The 10,444-nt window shown below is 40.3% G+C and overlaps 1 non-coding gene across 1 annotated transcript; it reads left to right on the forward strand.

The window, feature by feature from the left end:
- Positions 1–10,041: 10,041 nt before the first annotated feature.
- On the forward strand, positions 10,042–10,148 carry LOC141699078 (small nucleolar RNA R71). The gene has a single exon (XR_012565565.1). It is a non-coding gene; the product is annotated as a small nucleolar RNA R71 (small nucleolar RNA).
- The last annotated feature ends 296 nt before the right edge of the window (positions 10,149–10,444 follow it).

Below are 10,444 nucleotides of genomic sequence, written 5' to 3' on the forward strand. Positions count from 1 at the left end.
AGGGGGGCTCAAATATTTAATTATAGAATATCCATACTATGAAAAAACATACAATATTAAAAAAAAATACAACTAACCTTTAACTTCAAGTAGTTATACTATTCTTTTCTGAAGAAGTGATGGATGATAGTTGGATCCTGCAATTTTGCATATTTTGATAATGTTGTAGAATAGCTTCATTATCCACACTTACAAAAATAGCTTTCTCAATATATATCATCATACTATCATTAAGCCATGCATCTCCCATCCTATTACGCTGATAAGTCTTGATTGTTTTCATAGCAGAAAAAACTCTCTCAACAGTAGCAGTGGCAACATGTAAAACCAGAGCTAACTCAACCAGAAGATAAATTAAAGGATAAGCAGTGTGTCTTAACCATCATGACAGAAAGATCTCCTATACTTTGAAGTCCAGATAAATCTTTATCTGTTCTCACATCATAGATAAAATTGTCTAACTGATTTGGCAACAACTCTACGTATTGTAAAGAGAAATCTTCTGGATTAAATTGTGCAAGACGGACAAGTTTTGAGTTATTGAAACTTAAAAATGAATTCCTAGGATCCAAGGAGCCAATACAAAGTAGTAGCTCTGTGTTTCCTTCTGTAAAACGATTATCCATCTCTTGGGAAATAAGATCAATAACCTGTTAAATAAAAAGCTTAGTAAACAAGTTTTATAGCAGTGAACATAATATGAAATATTTAATTAATCAAGTAAGTAAGTAACTAACCCCGCAAAAGATCTCAACATGATATATATGGAAGTAAGTAATAGCTTGTCCCTCACGCCTTGAGCGACCTCAGATAGGCAATACGTCCATCCATGACATTTATAAATTATAATTCTGCAAGGGTTAAAAAAAATAATTTTAACATCAATAATTCAGTGGGGGCTCAAAAGAATTATAGCTAAAAAAAATATTTTTTTACTGTTTTTTTGAGGTCGGGGGCTCTAGCATCCCCTAGCCCCCCTTGTTAGGGCGGAAAATACGCGCTAATAATACACGCAAGTATACAAGTTCGCAAGTAATATAGAATACTTTCTAATTCGTTCCCACAGAGACTCAGACTAATTATGTTCAATTAACACTTACTCACCAATGTATGATTACTTCTCAACGTCAAGACAATAACACGTAGATTTGATTAACTAAGTATTAACTATAATTAACTACGAGAATTAAACACTTAATTGACACTTGAATTAATAATATTAAACACACATGAGATCATAACTTCATTACTACTTTCTTCAATAGTTATTGTTATTATCCTTAGCATATAACGGTGATGATATTAATCGAACAACACGAAACTGATAAAAGCCAACTTTCATTGTACTAATACCATTCTACCAAACATCCACAATTAAGATAGAAGTTGAATAGGCATCAATTATGTTGAGACCCTATATGTCTACAGAATTTGACAACATAACGATTTAAGCACAAGTTATTCCTTATGATTACACAGGGCAAGTAAAATGGTTAGAGTTACCCACTAATCATGCATACACATACATTAACCTATGCTAACATGGCAAGTTCTAAATCTCAAGATCCACCGTCGCTTCACAAGAGATTAACACCCTATCTTATATGTTCGCGACGCACATAAGACGAATAAGCACAATCAATACTAGATATCATACAATCATCACACACTAAGGTATTAAACAACTAACTAAAGAATTCCATAGTAAATCCGTTACGATCGCATGATCACGATTAGCCCATGATTGAACTCATCGTCAATATGGGTTCATATGAAAACATGATAATAACACACGAGAATAACTAATAAAAATACTTATTAAAACCAGAGTACGTCACAAGAGTAATAAGGTTCAAAGTAAAGAAAACTAGCATCCACTGATACAACGAATAAAAGAATCACAACAAAACTATGCTTTCTCTTTTTCGTTGCGATGTGCTAAAACGGTCTTCTTCCTTATCTCCTTGCTCCTCGATTGATACCACGATTCAACACACGTGAAACATCTCTGAAAACAGGAAGTCGGAAGTTCAACAGCTATCTCAGAAGTCGGAAGTTCAACAGGAATAGAACTCTAAAAATTAGGATTTTAATTCACGACTCTGAGCGGCCGCCCAGCAATCCTGAGCGAGCGCCCCGCTTCCTGAGCGTCTGCTCAGCCACGCTGAGCGGGCACCCAGCACCTCACTAGAAAATTTATTATTTTTCTCATGTTTTATGCTGTGTTCTGCTCCTAACTTCCCACTTGCAATGCCAAGCACTCCTTAGGCTTATTCCTGATGAAATCTCTCCACAAATGCAAGTAAAACCCTGAAATGCAAAAACACTAGAAAAACGCATCAAATACACAAAACACTTGATTTCAAGACATCAATTCAAGCCATTATAAGACGTACTAATTGGTATAAAATGCCACTTATCACATCCCAAACTTAAATCGATGCTTGTCCTCAAGCGTCACAGACTCAAAAAACAAAAGAAAAACATGCATGAATGCAATCTATATGAAATGCAACGATCCCCCTCACTACGACTAAACCAACCAATTCACGACATCTCAACAAATGCAATTAGGCGACTAAAGATCAATCAAATCATATAAACTAACATACACCTAGAAACGTGGTGTGTGTGGATGCTTAATAGATATGCTTCTAAACTAGATCAATTATCATAACTCGACTATCATCAAGGCAATCACATGATTTTACGAAGAATAAATTCTAGGCACAAAATGACTTAAACACTTCAAGATTACTGGAGCTTATTACGGAATCATGCTTTTATTCAACACAATAACAAATGCTTATTTGACCGTGCAATGAGTGAGGTCCACAAAAGACTTATACAATGGCATCCATTTAGCGAGCGTTAGGTTAGCGGATCCCAGACTATAAAAGCCTTAGGCCACTAGGCACAAAGTTCCCTAAGAACTTAATAACTCGAATACCAAAGAGCACACTCATGATCAATTATACATTAACTCTTTTTTTCTTTTCTTTTTTTTCTTTTTTCTTTTTTCTATTCTCTTTTTTCTTTTTTCTATTCTCTTTTTTTTCAAATTTCTGAGCAAGTGCGTTTCGCTCCATCCTACTCAACCCTAGACTACTCGCATAAAAATACGAGCCGGCTACTAGCCATTTGACGCCTAGCCACAATTAGCAATGAATTCCAATTTTTACTCCAATTTTTTCTTTTCATGCCTTTTATCATTAAGAACCTATTATAAATTCTAAGCATAATCAATAGATTAACCTCAAAAACCATCAAACCATGACAACAATCTAGTCCTTAAGCATACTCTAAGACTTAGTGAAATTACAAGTGTTTCTAGCATGCATGTCAACCTACAAGACTCAACATCACTCTAACGCTATCACTACACTCGCATCAATATCACAAATCAATTGGTAAAGTAACGCAAAAGGGATCATGGTAAATGCATGAGCTAAATAACATGATAAATAAAGATATAAAAAAAAACAAAAAAAAAACTATATGGCAAAAATATGCAATTATATGAACTAAACTATCATGAATATGCAACTACATGACACACACACAAAAATATTCCTTAACTACCACCCCCAAACTTAAAATCTTCACTGTCCCCGGTAAAGGTAGTAGAAAGGAACACAGGGTATACCTACTCGGAGAAATCATCATCATCACCCTCAGAGGGTGGAGTATCAGGAGGCGGATAAGCAGAGTCCTCACCAAAAATGGGCCACTGGATGTCAACTCCAAGGCCTCTAAAAGCAGTCCCAAGTGCAAGGGTGAGCTCCTGAGCAAACCTACTCTGCGTCTCATACATAGCATCCATCCTCCTCGACAGCCTCCTATACTGGGCATCAGCCATCCCAGCACCCTCCTGGGCTCTAGAAGAGCCTGCCTCATCACGACCCGGCCTAGCCATGGTAGCACCAGCTGCTGGACGTCCTCCTGAAAGACGATAACCCAACCCATTCTCCTCGGGCTCTCCACCGTTCACTCCTGCATCGCATTCAGAGTCGCTGAATCAATTGGAGCGGCTGGCATCTGCAACTGCTCGTGAGAAGGCCAATGAACTCCCACTGCTCGGCATAGCTTCGTGACCGTAGATGCATAAGGGATGTTCATGTACTTCACTCCCCTCAAAAACTTCAAAATTCCTTGGTAGATGAACTCACCAAGGTCCACATAATACTCCTCATTCAAAATACCCTATAACAACCTTGCTCGCTCAACTGTAACCTCATGTGCATGTGAAGTAGGCAGAATATTAGCACAAATAAAGGCATTCCATGCACGGGCATACCTATTCATCGCAATCTCCGGAAAAGAACGATACTTGTTAGTTCCCGTCTTGAACTTCCAAACTGTGCCCGACTGACAAAGAGTAGCACAAATCAAATCCAAATCAAACTCCTCGAAGGGCTTCTCATTCCAATTCTCCTCCGTGGGTTTCCTCTGTCGCTACCCAATCACATGGTAAATCACCTCAGGATGATAATCCACCGTAAGCCCACAAACAATAGTAAACCCATTCTTTTCAGCCTTTGCGTTCGCATAAAACTCGCGAACCACGCTCATCGGAACCGCCTCCGGCGAATCACAAAAGAAATCCACCCCTTTTCAGCAATCATCGACAACAACTCACCATCCCTCCCCGATGGTAAGAATCCCCTCTCCTACAAAATCGGCTTAGCCAGAAGCCTAGTATACTCCTCCTCAGCAGCCCTATCAAACAAATCAGGTCTCGCAGCAGTACCCCTCGAAAAATCAGCAGTAGGCACAGTGATGCTGCTATCAATAGTCCGGGATCTCTTGGGTGCCATTGAATCTGGGAAAAAGTGTTTAAGAGTTGTGTTTTTGAATATGGGAGAGAGTTTTAAGGTTGAAAGTATATGGGAGAGTATATGGAGGAGTTGTATATATATATAGGGTAGGGATTAGGGTTAGAATTTGATTAGGAGTGGGGTTTGAGGGAAAAAACGTGGGTTAATGGGAAAAGAATTCATGGGTTGTGGGTTTGTGTTTTTATTTTTGGTTTTCCTGATTTTTTTCTTTGGATTTGTATAAGGCTAAAAAAATTTCAGACATTCGGGGGCTGAGTGGCCGCTCAGGCGCCCAACATCCTGAGCGGCCACCCAGCAGAGCTGAGCGGGCGCCCAGAGGGTGTCTGGAAAAAAAAAATTCTTGCCCTTTTTTCTGATTTTTTTGTATTTTTGGATAGGTTACTAACTCCTAAGGGTTCCTATAATAACAAATCTTGGGTTGCCTCCCAAGGAGCGCTTCTTTTACGTCATTAGCTTGACGTAGAGTACCTTGCTCAAGTTGACAATAAAACGGTACTAACCACTTTTCGGTTTGCCGTGTCCCCATAGTAATGCTTCAAACGCTAACCATTAACCTTGAATGCTTGGCCCGGATCAGTCTCAAAAATCTCCACCGCTCCATGTGGAAACACAGTTTTGACAATAAAAGGTCCAGACCACCTTGATTTCAACTTTCCAGGAAAAAGTCGGAGTCGAGAGTTTAATAAAAGAACTTGTTGCCCCAGCACAAATGACTTAGGATATAGCTTCCTGTCGTGCCACCTTTTAACTTTTTCCTTGTACATTTTGTTCTTCTCGTACGCTTGGAGTCGAAATTCATCAAGTTCATTTAACTGAAGCATTCGCTTCTTCCCAGCTGCATCTAGGTCAAGGTTTAACTTCTTCAACACCCAATAAGCCTTATGCTCAAGCTCCGCAGGTAAATGACATCCCTTACCATAAACAAGTTGAAACGGGGACATCCCAAGTAGAGTCTTGTATGCTGTTCTATAAGCCCAAACAGCTTCATCGAGCTTTAAAGACCAATCCTTTCTAGACGGACAAACAACTTTCTTTAGAATGCGCTTGATCTCTCTATTAGACACTTCAGCTTGACCATTTGTTTGCGGATGATAGGCAGTAGCAACACGACGATTCACATTGTAGCGTTGTATCATAGAAGTGAACTTACGGTTGCAGAAATGCGACCCCTCATCACTTATGATTACTCGTGGCGTTCCAAACCTTGTGAAAATCTGCTTATGAAGAAAATTCAACACTACCTCAGCATCATTCGTCGGTAGAGCCTTGACTTCTACCCATTTTGAAACATAATCGACTGCCAGCAAGATGTACTGATTATTGCAAGACGAGACAAATGGTCCTATGAAATCGATTCCCCAAACATCAAAGACCTCAACTTCAAGCATCACATTTAACGGCATCTCATCCTTCCTCATAAGATTCACCACTCTTTGGCAACGATCACACCTTAAAATGAACTGATGTGCATCCTTAAACAAAGTAGGCCAGAAAAAACCTGCTTGCAGAATACGAGCTGCTGTCATTTCACCACCATAATGTCCACCATAAACTGTGGAATGGCAGTCTCGTAATATCCCCTCCATCTCACAGAATGGGATACATCTCCTGATGATCTGGTCAGCTCCTTGTCTAAACAAATACGGTTCATCCCACATGTACCACTTCACCTCATGCAGAAACTTCTTCTTTTGAGCTGTATTCATATTAGGAGGCATTATATTGCTGACAAGATAGTTCACAATATCTGCGATCCATGGCTCTTCCTCCTGAACTGCGAACAACTGCTCATCCGGAAAAGATTCGTTGATCAATGTCTTATCATGTGAAGTAGAATCGGGATTCTCCAATCTAGAGAGATGGTCAGCTACTTGATTCTCAGTACCTTTTTGATCCTTGATCTCTAACTCAAATTCCTGTAGCAAGAGCACCCAACGAATAAGTCTAGGCTTCGAATCCTTCTTTGAGACTAAATAGCGAATGGCAACATGATCAGTGAATACTGTCACTTTGTCCCAAGCAGATAAGATCGAAATTTTTCGAAACCAAAGACTATAGCCAAGAGCCCCTTCTCAGTAGTGGTGTAGTTCATTTGAGCTACATTTAGCGTCTTACTAGCATAGTAGACCACATGAAAAGGATTATTCTTGCGCTGCCCTAGAACTGCTCCCACCGCATAATCACTTGCATCACACATCATCTCAAAAGGCTCTGTCTAATCAGGTGCCGTAATAACTGGTGAAGTTATCAAACTCTTCTTGAGAGTCTCGAATTTCGTCAAGCATTCATCATCAAATTTGAAAGGCACATCCTTCTCGAGCAAGTTGCACAACGGCTTAGATATCTTCGAGAATTCCTTAATGAAACGCCGATAAAAACCCGCATGACCAAGAAAACTATGGATTCCTTTCACAGAAATAGGTGGTGGAAGATTTTCAATGACTCCCACCTTGGCTTTGTCCACCTCAAGACCCTTGTTAGAGACTTTATGCCCAAGAATAATGCCTTCACGCACCATAAAGTGACATTTTTCCCAATTTAGTACCAAATTAGTTTCCACACACCTTTTGAGCACCGCACGAAGATTATTCAAACATTCATCATACGAATGTCCAAAGACGGAGAAGTCGTCCATGAACACTTCAACATTATTTCCAATCATATTAGAGAATATAGCCATCATACATCTCTGAAAAATGGCAGGTGCGCCACATAAGCCAAACGAAACTCTGCAAAAAGCAAATGTGCCAAATGGACAAGTGAAGGTAGTCTTTTATTGATCCTCTAGTGCAATGCAAATCTGATTATACCCCGAATAGCAATCCAGAAGACAATAATACTCATGACCGGCCAACCTGTCAAGCATCTGGTCAATAAATGGAAGAGGGAAGTGATCCTTTCTCGTGGCCTTGTTCAACTTTCTATAATCCATGCATACCCTCCATCTTGTGACTATTCGAGTGTGGATGAGCTCGTTCTACTCATTTGCTACCAAAGTTATACCTCATTTCTTCAGTACACATTGTACGGGGCTCACCCAAGAACTGTCAGAAATAGGATATATGATTCCTGCATCCAGCCACTTCAGAATTTCATTCTTCACCACTTCTTTCATAATAGGATTAAGTCGTCGCTGTTGCTCTACAGTTGGCTTACTACCTTCCTCTAGCAGAATTTTATGCATGCAGTACGAAGGGCTGATCCCTTTGATATCTGCTATAGTCTATCCGATAGCCGATTTGAATTCTCTCAAGATCCTCAAGAGCTTATCTTCCTCACTTCCTGAAAGGTCAGATGCAATAATAACAGGTAAAGTAGATGCATCACCTAAAAAGGCATACCTCAAGTGTTCAGGCAATAGTTTAAGCTCTAAACTAGGTGCTTCCTCAATATATGGTTTGAGCTTTCCTTCAGTATTCTTGAGATCAGAAGTACCAAGAGATTCAAATGGCATGTCTAGCTTTCGCCTCCAAGGAGAAGCATTTAGATATTGTAGTTGCTCATTTCCATCCTCATCATCACTATCAAACTCCCCCACTAAGGCTTTCTCTAATGCATCAGACATTAGCATATGATCAAGTTCTGAAGTTACCGTAGAATCAATCAAATCCACCTTTAAGCACTCCTCATCTTTTATAGGGAATTTCATCGCTTTGAATACATTGAATGTCACATCCTGATCCTGCACCCTCATAGTAAGTTCACCTTTCTGCACATCTATCAAGGTACGACCTGTAGACAAGAAAGGTCTTCCCAAGATTATGGGGATCTTCTTATCTTCCTCAAAATCCAAAATGACAAAGTCTAAAGAAAAGAAGAGCTTATCCACCTTTACTAACACGTCTTCCACTATGCCTCGTGGATATGTAATAGAACGATCAGCCAATTGTAGAGACATGTAGGTGGGTTTTGGATCAGGAAAATTCAACTTTTTGAAGATAGACAACGGCATTAGATTGATGCTTGCTCCCAAATCGCACAGGCATTTGTCAAAAGACAACTTGCCAATGGTTCAAGGAATGGTGAAGCTACCTGGATCTTTAAGCTTTGGAGGTAATTTTTGTTGCAGCACAGCACTGCACTCTTCCGTTAGAGTAACGGTCTCAAGGTCATCCAGTTTCACCTTCCTTAAAAGAATACTCTTCATGAATATTGCATAACTAGGCATTTGCTCCAAAGCCTCAGCGAAAGGTATGTTGATGTGAAGTTTCTTGAACACCTCCAGAAACTTACCGAACTGCTTATCCAGTTTTTGTTGTTGCACTCTCTTAGGGAAAGGTGGTGGGGGGTAGAGCTATTTCTCCCCTATATTACCCTCAGGCAGAGTGTGTTCAACAGCAGTCTTCCTTGGTTCCGCCGTTTCTCCTTTTGCTTCTCTTCTTCATCACCAACTTCAGCTTCTCTGCCATTTGATTTTTCAGCATCAGCAACTTTTCTAGACCTTAAGGTAATAGCCTTGACTTGCTCCTTAGCTTCCTTCCTGCCTGGCACTTCAGTATCACTGGGAAGTGTGCCAGGTTAACGATTGAGCACTGCATTGGCTATTTGACCGATTTGATTTTCCAAGGTCTTGATAGAAACAGCCTGACTTTTGCACAACAGCTTGAGTTCCTCGAAATCAACACTAGAAGGTGGAGCAACACCTCCTTGTTGAGGATATGATTGCCTTTGAGCATAATGCTGTGGTTGCTAGAATCCGGGTGGATTAAACTGTTTACTTACACCTTGCTGATATGGTTGCTGAATAGCATTCTGATTATTGCTCCAGCTGAAATTGGGATGATTTCTGTTATTAGGATGATAAGTAGCTGGCACAGGCTGTTGCAGTCACTGATAATAGTTCACATACTGAACAGATTCATTAACAATAGAACACTGATCTGTAGCATGAGAACCTACACAAAGCTCACAGACCATAGCTATCTGATTGACTCCATAGGTGGCTAAAGAATCCACCTTCAAAGACAGCGCTTGGAGCTGCGCTGCAATAGCTGTAGCTGCATCAACTTCCAGAATACCTGCTACCTTCCCAGGCATCATCCTTTGAGTTGGGTTTGGATGCTCATTTGTAGCCATAGTTGTAATAAGATTATAACCCTCAGTATAGCTTTTGGCCCACAAGGCTCCAGCTGCTGCATCGAGCATGGGCCGAGATTGGGCCCCCAAACCATTATAGAAACCAGTGATCACCATCCAGTCAGGCATACCATGATGTGGACACTTTCTCAACATCTCCTTGTAGCGCTCCCAAGCTTCGCACATAGATTCTGTTGGTTGCTGCGCAAACTGAGTAAGAGCACTCCTCATAGCTGCAGTCTTAGCCATTGGATAGAACTTTACCAGAAACTTTTGCGCAAGATCTTGCCAAGTAGTGATGGACCCAGCTGGTTCAGAATGTAACCAGACCTTAGTTTTATCCCTCAGAGAGAATGGGAAAAGTCTCAGCTTGATAGCCTCATCAGTCACACCATTATATTTGAAACTACTACAGATCTCGACAAAATTCCTGATGTGCATGTTGGGGTCTTCAGTTGCAGCACCTCCGAAAGAAACAGAATTCTGCACCATCTGAATAGTGCCCGGATTGATTTCAAAAGTGTTAGCCT

The sequence above is a fragment of the Apium graveolens genome, chromosome 11 (assembly GCF_009905375.1).
Source record: "Apium graveolens cultivar Ventura chromosome 11, ASM990537v1, whole genome shotgun sequence".
NCBI classification, from domain to species: domain Eukaryota; kingdom Viridiplantae; phylum Streptophyta; class Magnoliopsida; order Apiales; family Apiaceae; genus Apium; species Apium graveolens.